The sequence below is a fragment of the Euprymna scolopes genome, chromosome 39 (assembly GCF_053919585.1).
Source record: "Euprymna scolopes isolate OS-2025 chromosome 39, ASM5391958v1, whole genome shotgun sequence".
Lineage (NCBI taxonomy): Eukaryota > Metazoa > Mollusca > Cephalopoda > Sepiida > Sepiolidae > Euprymna > Euprymna scolopes.
Window position 1 is genome coordinate 63690585 of NC_136520.1, and position 19348 is coordinate 63709932.

General features: G+C 35.4%; 1 protein-coding gene and 1 pseudogene across 1 annotated transcript in view; both read left to right on the forward strand.

Annotated features, from left to right (window-relative positions):
- Window positions 1-19348, forward strand: part of LOC145263813 (late secretory pathway protein AVL9 homolog) — a 106221-nt gene that overhangs the window by 28569 nt on the left and 58304 nt on the right. The gene's annotated exons all lie outside the window — the stretch shown is intronic.
- On the forward strand, window positions 8852-8968 carry LOC145264082 (5S ribosomal RNA; annotated as a pseudogene).

Consider the following 19348-nt stretch of genomic DNA (forward strand, 5'->3'; position numbering starts at 1 on the left):
AACTTTGGCTGCCAAGAGGTCAAAGTTGAAAGAGTTGATCTTTGCCGACTCTACCAAACTCTTCCGACAATTTTGGGTCTAAACACTTGTAATTTTAGATTTAGGTTACCTGGACATGAATTAAACTTTTTAATATATATATATATATATATATATATATGTATACACACATACATATGCATATACAGTTATAAACAGTACATAGGACCCAAGCAAAGCTGCACTGTACTGCTAGTAAGACAGAAAAACATAATTCAAGGTCACATGTTAAAAGATACGAGTTGAATTACATCATAGCAAGGATTAGTTTTGAATATATACAAGCGGTTAGAAAAGAAAAGAGCTATAGAGGAGGCTAAATAGACAAAGAGAATGGGAGCGTTAGAGACAGGCCTTATAATGGCCCTGTACGGAAGCAATGCCAGATTTAAAATGTTTGGAATAAAAGCTATCTAAAAATAAAAAAAAATAAAAAAACAGTACTGAAGGTTAAATTGAATTTGTTAAATGTATAGGTCAGCATATTGGATTAGAATTTCAGAGAGGGGTAGCATGATGTTGAATTAGAAAACATGATTGAAGGTCAAATCTTTTACCACATTTAAAGCCAAAGGAAAAGGAAACATTCCATTTACTACACAACAATGCCAGGCCACACACAAGTTAGAAAACCACGGAACGCATAACAAAATTAGGCTGGATGGTGCTATCTCACCCGTCATATAGTCCCTGCCAGACTTTCTATTGTTCGGACCTCTGAAAAACTGGACATTTTCCCGACAACAATACTGTAATCACAACCATGAAAAAATGGACCAGCCCAGTAGGTGCTTACTTTTACGACAGAGGCATCAAGGCTCCCGTTCATTGTTGGCAAAAGTGAATTGAGAATGCTGGTGACTATGTAGAAAAATAAATCCTGGAGCACAAAAGGTTGCTCATTTTAATGGTACCACTCTCTTTTTCGTAGCTCTTCAACTTCTTATGGTAAAAAAAATAGGCATTACTTTTGGAATGATCTTTGTATAAGATATGAAAAAAAACCCCCAGTATTTGAGAGAAAAAAAATTTATAGTCTAGGAAATAAGTTTTCTCTCTCATTCTTGATTGCTCCAAAACTCAAGGTATCGTGTTCAGTTAAAAATAATCAATGGTACGTCGGGGATCATATTAATCTGTAACCATCAAAAGAAATAGAAATCTCTATAGATAATTCAGTTGGTATTTGTCATTTCTGTTCACAAGCTTGTTGTGCAAATATACCCGACGAACCAACTGCAAGAGAGATGCATACAATTGTGCTCAAAGAGATGGTCAGAATCTTCAAAAGATTACTTGGTTGGAATCTATGTGGTAGCAGGTGGCCCCGTCCTCAGCTAGAACAAATGCGACTAAATTAATATACTCTTAGCATAGCTTAATGAGAAATGCACTGAAGATTGAACCTTCAACCTCCAGAGAAGTGTCACAACTTAATTTTACCTGGTACTTTATCCATTACGCCACAGGTCCTTGTCCTCTGTGCAGGTGATATTCTGGTGAATTATTTTGGACTTCTACCCTGTCATAAACGAGACAGTGAAGCAAAGTTGTCACCCTAAAAGAAACAACACCACAACTTTAGTTTAAAACTTTCATTGAAAAAAAAACAATTCAGGTAACTTTCAACCTCAATCATTGCCTCGATATGAGTCTAGAACTGGGAGTATGCCTTTTTTTTTTACAAACGCCAGTGAGAGCTCGGCGAATACTCAGCAGATAGCGGTGATCAGGCTGGCTTTAGTGTTGTGGGAGGTTATGTTGGCGATGTTCTCAATGTATGACCAAATAAAGTAGTCTAGCGGTTTCAGGTTGAGGAAGGAGGGGGTCCAGTTAGAGAAGGGCACAAACTCATAGCACTCCTTCTGAAACCAAACCTGGGTCTCTTTGGACAATTGGACTGGCGCCAAGTCCTGCTGCCATACCCAGTATCTGCCAGCAGTCAAATGATTGCACCAAGAGATCACCACACTCTTCAGCACATCCAGGTACATTTTGGTGTTGACTTTCGAGCCAATTTTGAAGATGTGAGGTGGCATGATGTGACGCTCACTTGAAACCACACCAAAGACCATAACCATGGCCGGAAACTTTATTTTCATCACCCTGGGCACATCCCTGTTATTCATGGCAATCTAGCAATGCATTTTGAGGGTGCTGGCAATGATTCTGTTGTCATAAATTTGGATCTGTAAGAGCGGGAGTTGTACAGTGGCACATCTCTGATCTCGCTCGTTGAACATTGTGTCACTTTTAGACATGAGAGAAGGCTCCTATCTCCTTTGGGATTTGTACACAACTAGCCCCCCAAAAAAGTGATGGCAGGCAGGCAGGCTCAAACCCATACCGCAAAGGAGGAAAAGAATGTGGAAAAAAAAGTGACGACATCTTTGCCGTTGCGTCCATCGCCAAACCAGAAGTGGCGAAGGTTTAAATTAAGGCTAGTCAATTGAAAAGAGGGGACGAATTTCAAAAATATCTGTGGAAAAAGCGACCCCTCCTTGTAGAAAAGTGCCCAGTTTAAGGGTGAAGGAATTAATGTTTTGAACCAATTTTTCGATATTTGTCATCTGAAGAGTCAAGCTTCAAAACGATACCGATATCATGAAAATCCATTGCCTCTGTTGAAAGTTTTAGGCAAACATATATATACATTTAAACAGGGGGGGGGGGAGATTTATATTATAGATGAGGACTAGCAGGTGTACTTGGCATTGCCCAGGTGTTTGTAGGTGTGTGTGTGTGTGTGTGTTGGGAGAGGGGGTAGACAAAAAAGAAAAAAAAAGTTTTGGTAAGAAGGTAGGCTCAAAAACGAATTGCCCAGGTTAAATATTAAAAAAAAAAAAAAAAAAAAAAGTTTTGGGAGGGGGTAGGATCGAACCTGAAACCTTGAAGTTAATAGTCTGATGACATAGGATGACGCCACGAAGCCAGGGACTTTAAAAAAGAGTGGAAAATAAGCGTCTAAAAACGAAGGTGGTTTTCTAGGTCAAATCTCGCACCGCAGGAGCAGAGAAACGTAAGATAAAAGTGGCCGAAATAAAGGAAATTTATGACGTCGTTTCGTAAGTGTTAGATATTATAATCTCGGTAGCATATAAAAAGTTATAAGAATGAGCGAGCAAGCTGAGAAACAGCCGGAAATATGCCTTTGACGGACATGCAGAAAAATGCACCCCCCCCATTTTGGCTTTATATATAGACTAGCGGGGGTACCCGGCGTTGCCTGGGTGTTTCGAGGTGTGTGTGCTCTTAAATCAAAAAGAAACACGGGGGGGGGGGTAAAAATGTTTTGGTAATTAGGTAGAATCGAACCCGAAGCCCTGAGACAAAGTTGGAAAATAAAATGTGAAAAAAAACATGACACGTTAACCGATCGGCCAGCAAGAACGAGTTACTGAAAGTTTGAATTTATTTAATTAAGAAGATAATTGACAGGTGCTCGCACTAAATGACGTCAAGTGGAAGTCGTAGAATTAACATTTTGTGTGAGCGTTACAACGACGACATAAGCAATAGCTATTCAGCAGTTAACATTTTCTGCGGGACAGTTTTTAATGAGGTCAATAACCCGGTTTGTTTGTTTGTACCCAACTTTGGGGAAAACCAGCTCCCATTTATTAGGGAAGTGTCCAGACGAAAGCAATTGTTTGATATGACACTAAAAAAGCCGACATTGACCAAACGTTTACATCGCTTTCCGGAGACCACCGGGAAGTGCCGATTCGAATCTAGTTTCGCTTTTTTTATACTGAAAAGCGAAAGATACACGCAACGATCTTAAATTCTGGAAAAAATAGCGCGTGAAAGTCGGGCAAATTAAATACACACGCGACCCTTGTTTGTAACTCTTAGATATTATCATTTAGAAAGCATATAAAAAGTTTTAAGAAGGAATGAACCGACCGAGAAGTCCAGCAAAAAAAGTATTTTACAGACATACACAAAAAGCAAATATGCATACACACATTTTCGCTTTTCTATGTATAGACTGGGGGGGGGGCTTACCCGGCATTGCCTGGGTGTTTGTAGGTGTGTGTATGGGGGGGGGGTAAGTAATAACCCTGTTTAAATATTATAAAAAAGACAATGTTAAAAAATCGGAAAAACCAAAACGGAAAAAAAATGGCATAAATAAACCTGTTGGATCGAACCTGCAATTGTAAGATAACGACGCTGTGTGTATAGGGGGAGGTAAACTAAAGAATAAGCGAAGTAATAAAAAAAACGTTGCCCAGGTGTTTAAAGGTGTAAAAGAAAAAAAAAAATAGTTTTGGTCGGGAGGCGGGATTGAACTCGGAAGCCTTGACGCAGAGTTGGAAACAAAAGCCAACCACTTAACCGTCTCGACCAGGAGTGAGAGTAATTGATTAGCGTGTTAAGTTAAGGCTTATAAAGCAAGTGAAAAAGGTTTGATTGACAGGAAGACGTTAAATGAGGTCATCGCGGAATCGTTATGATGACGTGGCAGTATTTTTAGTTTTTGCTTCCCCCAGATGGTGGTGATGGGGGGGAGCAGCTCCCCATTGTCCAAATCGAATAGCAATTGTCTGATATAAGGAGAAACTCCACATTGATCAAAAGCTGATTGCTTTCTGGATGTTTCAGCACGAAAGCCGAGTACATGACCCGTTTGAATTTAGTTTCACTGTATTTATACTAAAAAGCAGGACAAACAGGGGACAGAGCAAAATAGCGCAGATCTTATAAAAGTCGCCGTAAATAAATCTAGATGCGACCCGCGTTCCTAAATCCTGGATCTTATCGCTATTTTCGAGACATACAAAAATGCGCGCGCCGCATTTGCCTTTTATATATAACTAGCGAGGGTACCCGTCATTGCCCGGGTGTTTGTAGGTGTGTGTGGTGTTAAATGAAAAAGAACTCGGGGGGGGGGTAGGATTGAACCCGAAGCCCTGAGGCGAAGTTTGAAAATAAAATCAGCCAGCCAGAATGAGTTAGTGAAAGATGTTTGAATTTATTTAAGAACGAAATTGGCAGGTGCGCGTCCGGAAGTCGTCGAGCATTACGACAACGACAATGACGATGTAGATTTGTTTGTTATAAGTGAAGTAAAAAAAAGAAAACAATGTTAACACTTAAGCGGGAAAAAAAAACACAAAAAAAAACTAACGTAAAACAAATGAACGATGAAAACAGAAAAACGAACACGTGAAAAATGGCTTCAATAAGCCTGTTTCGATATTAAAATTTAAAATATCGGGTGTTTTTGGGTGTCGCTAATAATAAGCGAAGTAAAAAAAAAAAAAAAAAAAAAAAGCAGAAAAATGAAACACTGGTTCAATATTTAAATTTAAAAAATCGAAAAAAAAAAAACAAAAAAAAACATCTCACACCACGATTCGAACCCAAAACGTTTAGATAATGAACCAAGGCCTTAAGCAACTGAGCTAACGGTTTTTCAACTATTTAAAGTAAATCAGGTCACGACGTCATCTGACGCATGCGTAGAATCGGTCATTGTCACGAGAGGAACGTTTTTGTTGACCCCCCCCCCCTGTCGAAAATTGTCCATTTCGGGGTGAAAAAGTTAACGTTTTTGGCCAATTTTTCGATATTTTTCGAGCAAAGGATGGAGCTTCAATGTGATACCGAGTTTGTGAATTTTCGTTGCGTCTGTCAAAAGTTTTTAGCAGACATCCAAACATACACACAAACATACATACATACAAACATACATTTTTGCTTTTTTATATATAGAAGATTATGTATCTCTGTTGTTCATTAGTGAAATCAGGGCTGGCTGTTGCTCGTTTTAGATTGAAGAATATGATAGGTGTTGTCTGTCTTAAGAGACGTTGCAAGCCTTTGTTTTATTGTTATTTCCATGGCAGGTGCTCGTCTGAGCTCCAATCTCTCGTCCTCCTTCACCTGTCTTTCACGAGAAATACCCGTCTGGCTGAAACTACTGTCAATAATTTTCCCCACTGTTTATCTGTGCCTAAATTCAAACGTAGATTCCATGAGCAAAGCTTCTTTCTTATAACTGCACACCAGTGGAACTCTCTGCCGCTTGCCTGTTTCCCACCTCACCACAACTTGGATGTCTTCAAGTCCAACATAAACAAGCTCCTGACAAACCGCCTCCTTAAGTAAGACACTCTATCGAATCTCCAATATTAATGATTACTACAATACTATCTCATTGATTACTGTACATGCAATAACCCTTATCCCTGAGTGGCCTTCGGGCCTTGATAAGTGGTGACCCCCCCCCTACCCCCGATGTAAAAAAAAAAAAAAAAATAGGTTAAAATGATTTCACTGCATTCCGGGCAATGTCGATTAGTTGATTATAGGAATTAGTTTTTAGCTTATCTTCTTTTTATTGATCTTGGAACAACTTATGCTTAAGTAAATATGTCCACAATCCCCAGTTGACAACAACTTCGTGACAGATGACACATACAGACACATTAATGTAGAAACTCTGATGTCATCATGCCAAAGAAGATAAAAACAGTATGAAAACTTCATTTCATATTTTTCCAGTTAAATATCTGAGTTTCTCAATTCAGTTCAATAAATTTGGCAAAAAAAATAAAACGAGTATCCTTCGGTTGTCTGTTGTCCTGTAGGGAAACGGTGACTAGTAGAAATTTGTAAAGAGGATATAGTGGCCCAGCACCTGTCCAATTTTGCCTTGATTGTTCAACAAACAAGATCGGAGATGCACCACTGTACAACTCATGCTCTCTACCAATCCAAGTTATGACCAAAGCCAGCTTGATCACCGCCATCCAAGTATTCGCTGAGCTCCTGCCAGGACTTGTTGAAAAGGCATGTTCCCAGTTCCAGACTCGTATCAAGGTGGTAATTGAGGCTGAAGGCGGCTACATTGAATAGATGTCAGCTCTACTCCATAATCAAGTCAGCTGAATTGATTTTTTTTCAGTAAAAGTTATAAAATAAAGCTGTAGTGTAGTTCTATTCAGGGCGACACTTTTATCGTTCCACCCTGTATCAATTATCCAAGTGTCAACTATTCTGGACTTTTACTCATGCCCTTCCCCAGTTATCAACGTTACTTTCTTGGCCTTCGGGACAAGATTAAAGTGTAGTATCTGATCTTCAGGTGCTGCACTTCAATTTCTTGTTCTGTCAGTGGAGGAGAAATCCTTCACCACTGAGACAATTTTTATTTTTGTTCCTTTTTTTTTTTTTTTTTCCCCCTTTCTCCACATTAAATAACGACCCTGGTGTCTAACTCTGTCCCGTGGGGAGGCATTGTAAATAGGAACAAACTGCGATCAATCATTGTGGTATTTTAGTGCTTGATTTTTACTCCCTTTTCTAGGTTTTACTAACCTGTCGAGTTGAATGATAGTTTTTTGATTTTTTTTTTTACAATATAAGTGCGGATTTTGTTTATTGTTCCTGCTTCCTCACACAAACCACTCCACTGACTGCGCCAACCATATGTACACCATTTAATAGATGTCCTACTTTTTCGTGGAGCTTTAAGTTTTATAACTCTTCTTTACGTTTTTTTCAGACTGGAAATATGATGCAGTTATCAGTAATTTATCGTTGAGGTTGGATAGTTTTTTTTTTTTTTGTTTTTTTTTTCTTTTCATCACCCTTCCCTTCATAACTTGTCACCTGGTTTATGTGATGTTGTCAAACTGGTAGGGCGTTTAAGTCCAGGACATTTTTGTAACAGGACTTGTTAACAACTTAGTAACTCTTCAGTGCCTTGAAAAAGTTTTTTTTTTATTTTTTATTTTTTTTTTTTATTTATTTATTTTATTTATTTATTTATTTTTTTGACGATTTTTCTTTTGCACATTTTTTCCTCTTCAAATTATCTATAAATATAAAAGCGAAAATGTATGTATGTATGTATGTATGTATGTATGTATGTGTGTTCGCTTTTTCTGTGTTTCTACAAGAGGCTTTTTTCAGAGAAGCGGTCGCTCGCTTCACAACTTTGTAAACTTTTTATATCACATATAAATCGTAATATCTCACAGTTAACAACGAAGCTCGCCTGTCTATTAAATTTGCTCGATTTCGGGAAGATAAATATTCAACATTTGTCGCTCGCCGCATGTGGGTTAGTCTTTTTCCTATAAGATCTTGGGGGGGGGAGCGTTCAGCAGTAAATGAAATCCCGCAGTCAAACTTGACCTCATTAAAACAGGCACCTGCTAAGTCCAAGTAATTAAATAAATTCAAACGTTTCCGTTAGCATGTCGCAGTGGGGCAATGTTTAACGTTGCACATTGTTTTTTTTTTTTCACTCTTTAATTTACAACTTTGCCTCAACGGTTCGGGTTCGATCCTCATACTTACTTTTTTTTTTTTTTTTTTTAACCCCACCCCCACCACACACACACACACATCTACAAACACCCGGGCAATGCCGGGTACCCCTCGCTACTGTTACATATGGGCCTTATAATAATAGTAAAAAAAAAAAAAAAATATTATCGAATGTACATAAAACCTAAAACTGTGTTCATATGCAAAGTTTTCTGGGGGAAGACAATGGAAGTTGTCCTAAATCTGGAAGTCCCTCTCTTATGGAACCATCAGAGAAGAACCTTTTGTAAAACTTCAAGTATATATCCTATTTTGATGAAATTTTAGAAATCTCTCTGAATTAATGTCTTATTCATATGGCTTAAATTTTAAGTTCTTTCACCTGCATTAGGGGAGTAAAATAGAGGGGGGGGACAATAAAAAGTAATATGGTGTTATGAGCATATTTGAGAAGGACATGGTGTTCTCATTAAATTTCAAGCAATGTTGCTCTTCCTAGTATATGTATATGTGTGTATGTATGCATATATACAGCATAATCGTATTGATACACCGGTTCTCGTCAGATCACCAAAGTTAAGCAACATTGAGCCTGGCTAGTACCAGATGGATGACCATTTGGGAATTCTAGGCGCTGTATGTGCTCTCCGCTTATCTCGGTATTTTTTTCCAGTCGTCCTGTACATACATTTCACTTGGCACTGGTATTTAACAATGTCTACTCAGGAAGGGAGTGGTTGGAGATTATGCACTTCCTGCCACAAAAATTTCACATGCAAGCACCCCTTCGTGGATATCCATGGTCTGTCTAAGACTGAAGGAGCCTTTTTATGTGTATATGTATATATGTATGTGTATATGTATGTATAAAACAAATAAATGACAAAAATCTATATTCCAAATTTCAAGATGTTGATCATCTTACCGTTTATTCCTTTAAGTTGATATGCACAATTCTTGACAGCACCTGTTTAATAGTGCAAAATCATTCATTTAATTATATCAGCCAATGAATTTATTTCGTTCTTAACTCATCAGAAGAAAAAAGCACTTTTCAATTTGGAAAGAAAACAAAGGCATATGAGCACGATGACAAAATCCGAAAATTGGGAGAGAAGTTGCAATTACCTTTTCTTTTTTCATATATATATATATATATATATATATATATGCTTTCAAGAATCTTGTCTTCATTGCTCAGGCGATTCCATCTTTCAAAAAAGGGATGACAGGTGAATTTATATAAGATATATATATATATATATATATATAAAAAATTGTGTGTGTGTTTAATAACTTGTTTTTGTGTAAACTACTTAATTGCTTCATCAGTTTATCTTTGTAAAGGCATTTTTATAAGAAGTTCTGTTGGTCCATCTGTCATGCCTCCCCCCCCCCTTATGGAAATCGCGTGAGACAAGGCGTGAAGCCACTTGATGTGAGGAGCTAACAAGAATGAAAGCAAATTATTGCAAAGACAGGAGATGCTTATTGACTCTAGTCTTAAGAAGACCAGGGCTGTAGCTAGAAGGAAAACAGTGAGCAGGAAGAGAGTTCCACAACTCTGCAGTCCTTGGAAATAACTTTACTGAAATAGAAAGCCGTATTACAATGAGAAAATAACGAATTAATGGAGACCTCTACATCAAAGAGTTAAACAAGCTGGAATGAAAGGAAGCAGAGATTAGATCAGACAATTTTGATGAACATGTACCGTAATAGTAATTGAAGAAAAGACTGAGACTAGCAACATCACGTTTGTGAAAGAGAGGTTGCAGTGAAGAAGAAAGTGTGGGGCCAATCAAATTTGCAACCCCATTATATAACAGAAATAGATCAGACAATTCAGTCAAGCACTAGCAGTGTCAGAAATTTCGTGAAAATAGCGAATAATTCCACCCCATCTTTCCAAGCTTATAACTCCTCGAAAAATGCAATTCAAGCCCTAATTTTTTTTTTCAATTAAAGGAGCAAGGACCAAGACTTCATTTAAAAAAAAAACAAAAAAAAACGTGTTTTTATTTTAAAAAGGTTTTAAACATCGGACTTTACAGGTAAAATTCTAAAAGAACACTATGTTTTTTTTTTTTGTTTTAAATTTGAATATATTATGTATTGACCTTTTCTCTTCAATTTGTGAGTAAATAATTATGTACTTATCGGGTTCTAAATTAATTATTATTAGACATTTACAAAATGGGAGGCGTGAATTATTCGACCCCCTGTCTTTCCAAGCTTATAACTCCTCGAAAAATGTAATTCAAGCCCTAATTTTTTTTTTCAATTAAAGGAGCAAGGACCAAGGTTCCATTAAAAAAGAAAAAACAAATAACGTGGTTTAAAAAAAGGTTTTAAACTTCAAACTTTACAGGTAAAATTCTAAAAGAACACTATGTTTTTTTTTTTTTTTTAAATTTGAATATATTATGTATTGACCTTTTCTCTTCAATTTGTGAGTAAATTAATTATTTACTTTCGGGTTACTAAATTAAGTATTTACTTTTTAATAGACACTTAAAAATTGGGATGGGGGGGGTCGTGAATTTAAAATAACGTTTGTCTAAAATATTATATTCGATTTATTGGAAAGAACATAAAATTTCACATTGACCCTGAAAATATCGTAAAAATAGAATCAATAGAAAAATTTTGATAGATTTTTAAAATTTAAAAATTGAAAAATATTGAGTTCGGAAAATTCATTACTGTTTAAAAAAAAAAAAAATATTTCTATTACTTTTAAAACAACTGTAATAGTTTATTTTGGAAGTATAATCCATAAAGAAAATAAATAACCCACTTTTAACAGAGAAATTCCGAGATTTTTATATTGTATTCGCAGTTTCGTGTTAGGGGTGTCAAAAATTCCTACAAAAATTCTGATACTGCTAGTCAAGCACATGCCATATTATTTGTGGAAAAGACTGAGACTAGCAACATCACATCTGTGAAAGAGAGGTTGCGGTGAAGAAGAAAGTGTGGGGCCAATCAAATTACAGATATGTTTCTGCAATTTATCAAGAAGCTTCAAATGGGACACAGATTCACCTGCCTAAATATAAGAACAGTACTCCATACATGGTTTGTTAATAAATTTGTTGAGATAAAAAAAAATAGCCTAGGGTTCGAGAAAGTGTTTAGTGATAGAGAACACCGATTTTAGGAGAAGCAAAAATAATGATATATATGAATGAAATATATTGACTCCAAGGAAGACTTTGATCGATACGAGATACCGTTACTGTTATCATGGACACTGTGTAGCTCCATCTGCATTTCATCATTACCACAAGTTTGAAATAACACTTTTGTCCGTCCGTCATACTTATGTTTGAAATAGCATTTTTTTTCATTTTATTTAGATTCTTTGGACTACCGTTCTCATTTTGAGTCTTATTTTCGATCGATGTAACCTTCGGCCTTCTTCAGGTTTATCTTGCTGAACTTAAAAATAGCATTTTTGTCGATCTGTCAAGCTTGAAACGGCATTCACTCTTTCACATTCTCTGTCTATCTCTCTCTCTCCCTTTCCTTTTATTTCTTTTTTCTTTTATATGTATATAGTAATTAGTTCATAGATCATATTATCCTCCATAAATCATTTCTCAACTGCTGCTGATGAAACAGATTTTTCAAGTCATTGACATCGCTACTGATTTAAAAACAAACCTCTTGAAAGGAGATTGATAGAGTTCGTTTGGCAAAAGAAAAATGTTAAGGTGTGTTATTATTGGCTTCACTTAAAAGCAACCTCCCCCTCCCTCCTCTTTCAGCTTAACAGCTCAATCAGTGGTTGAGAGAGAAAACATGTCCAACTCATTCAAGAGAGAAGAGTCTTGAATTTTTGCAAGAGTATGCAGTCGGGATATTATTTCCGGAATGGAATTGGGGAGTCGGGATATTATTTCCGGGATGGAGTTGGGGAGTCGGGATATTATTTCCGGGATGGAGTTGGGGAGTCGGGATATTATTTCCGGGATGGAGTTGGGGAGTCGGGATATTATTTCCGGGATGGAGTTGGGGAGTCGGGATATTATTTCCGGGATGGAGTTGGGGAGTCGATACTTTTCAAAATGCAGTCTGAGATAAGGAATTGTTTTAGCCACTTCACCATTTTGATTGAATTTGATTTAATTTTTTTTTTTTTAATGTCTTTGGTAAATAGATGAATAGAAAATTATGTCTGACCATAATGCTGATCCACAATGTGTGTGCAATGTCATGATGTAGAGAAGTGAAATCGTGCCAGTGAGGTTTGAGGATATGTGTTGCATGGAGAGAAATGATATGAGAATGATACAATGTGAATCTTAAAGACGGGTTTAGATTTGATGACCTGGGCAGAACAGTTCGGACAGAGAGATGTTTGTAAAACAGGCGACTTCTTTGTTGGTTTAGTCACCTTGAAAGAGTGGATGAGCGTTTTGGGGTTAGTAGATTCAGAACAGTTTAAGATAGCAGGGTCGATTCACAAGAGAAGGTTGAGGAAAATGTGAACGGAAGTGATAATGATGGATTTGAAAGAAAGAAGGATAAATGAAGACCTGGGCAGAGTTTTGTTAGTTGGAAGTCAATTTCTAAAAGCTATCCAACATATGCTAGTATGTAAAATGGATGTTAGACTGATTATGATAAGAGTGTAAGAGAGTGTTTGGGTCAGGGTTAGGGTCAGGTGTAGAACAGCTATGGTATTAGGGTTGTCAGGAAAAGGCTAACAGAACCATGAGGGCAAATAATAAGGATAGAATTTAGAGACGGAAGGATAAATAAACACCTGGCTAGAGATAAGTTAGTTTATAAATCCATTTCTAAAAGCCGTTCAAAAAATAAGGAAGGGTGGGGAGTCATCTGATTTTTGCAGCAGTTAGGAGTCGGATCTTTTAAAAACCTGACTATTCTCTTTTATGTTTAATTTTTCAGTCTTTTGGCTATGAGCAAAGCGAAGTATCTGTTCTGATGCCACTCTTGATCTGCTGTCTTTGATCAATGAAAGAGAAATTTTATCTAGATTGAAGCAATTTTTATTTTTATCCCAATCCAGATTGCCCTTTTTGAGGAGCTGGATTTTCCCCTAATTAAAACTGACCTTGTGTTTAACTTTGTACTCGTTGGGGAGGGGGAGGCAAGTAAGTAGGGATTCTCTACCTTTTCATTAGAGGAGGAAAATATGACTTTATAAAGGTTATTAGTTTTTTTGTTTTTTGTTTTTGTAGTGGGGGATATAATGTTATATCTTCTATAATATAAAGCTGAACGTCTGTGTGTGTGTGTGTGTGGTGTGTGTGTGTGTGTGTGTGTGTGTGTGTGTGTGTGTGTGTGTGGTCATGAATAGGCTCCTATATAGTTGACTATTATTGAAAACTGATCACATATAATGATAGAAGATGTATCAAGACACAGGAATGGGTATGTTTGATCTGGCATAATGATGATTCATTAAAAGTGTGGGGTCTGCGTACGCGCCTGGTCCACAAAGTATGCAAATAAAAAATTAAAAAAAAACGTTTACAAGTGTTTTCGATATAGATGTACATAATAATACTTTGATAAGTATGTTTTAACTTAAATAGGGATGGTATAATAAAATTGTGGGGTCTGCATTCGCGCCTGGCCTCCATAGAATGGAAATAGGCACAAACTTTAAAGACTTTTCATATCTATCTGACATCCATTGAATGGAAATATGTCACAAAGTTTAACAAGGTTTTTTAATATAGATCCACAGAATATTGTGATAAGTGTTTCAGTGTGAACAGGTATTGTATAATAAATTATGGTGTTTATCTATTTTATTTTTACTTTCATCATATTTTGCTTTGGTTTTGATACCTTCAAATTCGAAGCCATCTCTTTACAACCCTTCCTTTTCATAAGCTATCATACTTTCATAAATCAGTCCATTTTCTGTAGGCTGTTTTTGAACCCAGTCAACGACGGTTACTTTTGCTAGTATATATATATATATATATATATATATATATATATATATATATATATATATATATATATATATTGCAGATTTCATTAATATTTTCTTTTAATGGAAATTGCTCCAGATAAGGCATGAAGCCACCTGATGTAAGCTAAAAAAAAAAAATCAAAATGAAGAAGAAAAATACTTCCATGTTAAAACTAGCCTATGATAAGTGTTACCTGGATAGATTCTGACCTAGAAAACAGCAATTCTTTCCCCTTTGTCAGAAGCATCGTTCATGGAATGTGAGAACTAAGAGACAAGGGAAGTGAGAGTTTGAGGCTGCCGGAGGTTCACTTTCGACTCTGATATTGTTCAAGCCATTTTGTGTGAACTGGTTCAGCCTTGACTTGTGACTGACTCATCTGAAATAAGCATTTTGTTAATTTTTTTCCTTTTTTTTTTTTTTCTGTATCACGTTTTCTCTCTCTCTCTTTCTCTCTCTCTCTTTCTCTCTCTCTCTCTATCTCTCCCTCTCTCTCTCTTTCCTTTTACTTTGTTTATACTTATTACTTTCATATCCTTGTGTGAAAAACCAGTTTAGCAGCTAATTTTTAAAATGACCTGCTTTATATTTTATGTAATGATAATGAAATCTATATAATAGTAATGCGCTAAGCTAATTTAATGTTCGTCTGTACGTTATCACCCTTCACCTTTTTTTTTTATAAAAGATAGAATCGCCTGAGTGACAAGGATGCAATGCAAAAATGGTGTTTTTTTAAATGTCATCTGATTTCACTTGTCAGATGTGTAACTAAAACAAATACACTTTATTGGCCTTTTGGACTAGGATCAAAGTGTAGTATTTGTTCTGTGTAAACCTGGTATATAACCAGATATAAGATGTGTGTGTGAAACGGCACTAACCCTATTTGGGTTTAACTGACTTCCTCCATGGGAGTAAGAAATTCACAAACTGTCCCCAGTTGCATGTATATCCTCATCAGGGGAGATGACAGCGTTAGATTTTTGCAACTCTTGCAGAGAGGTGTCGACGTTCTTCTACATACAACGCCTGGTATTCCCAAATTGGTCATCCATTTTAGTAATGACCAGGCTCAACATTGCTTAACTTCGGTGATCTGACGGGAATCAGTGTGTCAACATGATTATGCCACATATATATAGATATAGGATGCTTTCTGGTGTTAGTAATTTTCTAGCACAATAGAAGGAGCCCACTTGAACTGAAACTACATTAACCAGAGTATATTTCAGTTTCAAAGGTTGTACAATAATATTGTAGGGTCTGTGTTCACACCCGATGTCGGTAGAATGCATAGCAGCAATATACAGCAGATGAAGGATGCAATTGTGGATTTTCCATGGGTCTCACCAACATACGTTAATAATCCAGCCATCCAGCATGGCCGTAGCCAAGATTGAACTCCCTACACAAGTTTGTAGTGTAATTCGAATCTTGTTGGTAGCTGAATACTTGATGCTTCGTCAAATCTATCAAGGATATTTTTTATTTTGACGCCACCACTAGATGGGGTGCCTACCACGGGTTAAGAGAGTCCTATCTACCCACGGGAGAAGGATAGACCACGCCAGTTTCTCAACCTGGTATTTTTACCTCACAGTACATACAGCACCTCACCTTCCCAAATGGTCGCCCATTTGGTACTGGCCAGCCTCAGTGTTGCTTAACTTAGGTGATCTGGTGAGAACTGGCGTGTCAAGGTGATTATGGCACATGATACCAACAGCTAGGTTAATAATGGTGAGTGCAATCATTCCCATAATTCCCAATATTTATGGAAATTGTGTAGACAAATTGATTTTCCATTTATAATTTTCATTCTTGATAAATTCCGTTTTTCCCAGTATAAAAGTTTTGTTTTTTGTTTTATGTAACGTTAAATTCCTTAAAAGAAAAAAAAACTGAAACTTGTTCATGAGTATTATATTTTTTCTAAACAGTTCATTTCTTGTAAGTAAAGTAAAAAAACAAAAAACAAAACTCTAGCTGAGATCGAAACTAAAACCTAAAGACAGTGAGTCAAATACGATAACCATTAGGCCAGTTTGACATGATCTTTAAAATGTGTTTTCAAACCTACTTATCCTTAACATAAGGAATCTGTCATGAGAACAGTTCACACATGCACAGTCATGAAATAGTTAGCAAACAGATAAAAATCCGACAAACCTCATACCAATTTTTCAATTTTGACCCCGTAGCAGCCTTTTCCCAGATGAAAATGGATTAAAATTTTTCCACCTGTCTGAATACCCTATATACCAAATATCAAGCCTGTAGATCAAAAATTTGTTGAGTATATAGGTTGAGAAGTTTCTCATACACATTCTCATTTTTATAGATATAGAGATTTGTCTTCATGCTAGATGCTATATCTAGCATGTTTGCAATTTGATAGTCCCTGACCCTTTCTTTTCTCCAAATTCTCTCACAGATGTGATGTTGCTAGTCCCAGTCTTTTCGGTAAATACTATTATGACGTGTGCTCTTCAGAATTGTCTGATCTATTCCCTGCTTCCTTTTGTTCCAGCTTGTTTGACTCGTTGTGTTGCATAATTGTGTACCAAAAAGGGGTCTGTTATATTGTGGGGTACTAAAAAAAGGTATCAAAAAGGTGTATGTTGTATAATCGTCTAAATGTTGATATGCATACTTGAGACGAACGGTTCATCCTAATATGTATACATGTCACTAAATGTCTATTGTTGGTGGTTCTTCACTGTTTGAACCCTAGCTTATGTTGTTGCTGTCTATTTATGATATATTCATATCTAATTGTTCATATGCGAGTGCGTGTGTGTGATACATGTATGTTGGACATACCTTAACTTCATGCGTCGTTGATCTTGTCCACCTGGAATTCATCTTTTTTTTTGGAGAGGCTGGATTGTTGGTTGGTTGTTTTTGTTTTACGGCATATCAACCCTTTTAGTGGGGGTTTATCTTTTTTTGTATATTCGTGTACGTGTATATACGTCGTATCATTTAGTTGATCGTCTAGTGTGTATTTTTTAACATTTATGTAACAGTTCTAACAGGAAACGATTGACGTGGGCATATCAAAACAGTTGTACACAAACAGTTCTTTTTAACAGATGTAAATAACACAACGCATATCGGAATTATTTTTGAACATTTATTTCCTGGTCTGGCCAGCATCTTCAGAGATTACATGTTTTTACATCTTGAATGCCTGAAATGACGCTGCTCTCTGCGTCATGGAGACAAACTCTCCTCTTGATTCGTCCGTTCACTCTGACGTCCAGCTAATGACTGCCTAGAATCTCCCCAAATCTATATTTCATCATGTGTTTCATTACAATAGCTGATGAAATCCCAATCTAGTTATTTGTTTATGCAAACCAAAAATCATGTTTACATCTAATTTCTATTTTCACATTCCTTTTGTGATATTATATTATATATCAATCATTTTTTCCAATTTAATTGTTTATTTTTCTAATCATAATAATTGATCCAGCGACCTGTCATTACTTGAATCAATTAATAATAATAATAATAACAACAATAATGTTTTGGCCCTGCTTGCCACAGTTAACACAGATACTATGCTATGATCACAGCCCAAAGGGTCACAACCTTACATCTTGTTATATATCCAGTGACCGGTGCCATGGTTCCTTATTTAAAATGTTCCGGTGATGATTACATATCTCACCATAACAGCCATAGTTTGAATACAACGTTTCCACAAAAGTTCTTCTTACAAATGACAGTTCAAATATCGTAATTTTTTTTTTTTTATCTTGTTTTGTAATCAAGGTAAGAGATGAAATACACTAAAGTTTGAAAACGTTTAGAGGCAGCATTTTTTTTTTTTTTTTGTTACTCGTTGGGTCATTCAAAGTACACAAGTTCAGATTGTTACAGTTAGATTCTGGACTCTTAAGTTTTGAGACTGTATTAATTTTGGCCACATCTGAGCCTATTATTTGTTGCTCCAAGTTAGGTAATATTGAAAAGCAACACAGAATATTCCATGTTTCATCCATATTCAAAATGGCTTTGCGAAAACCTATTTTTTACAAATTTTCTGAAGAGGCTGCTTTAAAAGACACAAGATCGTCCAAAACACGTTAAAATTATTTTTAAAAAAATTGTTTTTAAAATTTGAAAAATGAAAATATCAAATAATAAAACAAGTATAAAATAATATAACAATTGTTGGTGACCTCACTCATTTAATTATATATTTGTGTATATGTATGTGTGCATATGTATATATATATATATGTATGTGTGCATATGTATATATATATATGTATGTGTGCATATGTATATATATATATGTATGTGTGCATATGTATATATATATATATATATATATATATATATGTATGTGTGCATATGTATATATATATATATATATATGTATGTGTGCATATATATATATATATATATATATATGTATGTGTGCATATGTATATATATATATATATATATGTGTGTGCATATGTATATATATATATATATATGTGTGTGCATATGTATATATATATATATGTGTGTGCATATGTATATATATATATATATGTGTGTGCATATGTATATATATATATATATGTGTGTGCATATGTATATATATATATGTGTGTGCATATGTATATATATATATATGTGTGCATATGTATATATATATATATATGTGTGCATATGTATATATATATATATATGTGTGCATATGTATATATATATATATATGTGTGCATATGTATATATATATATGTGTGCATATGTATATATATATATGTGTGCATATGTATATATATATATATGTGTGCATATGTATATATATATATATGTGTGCATATGTATATATATATATATGTGTGCATATGTATATATATATATATATGTGTGTGCATATGTATATATATATATATATGTGTGTGCATATGTATATATATATATATATATGTGTGTGCATATGTATATATATATATATATGTGTGTGCATATGTATATATATATATATATGTGTGTGCATATGTATATATATATATATGTGTGTGCATATGTATATATATATATATATGTGT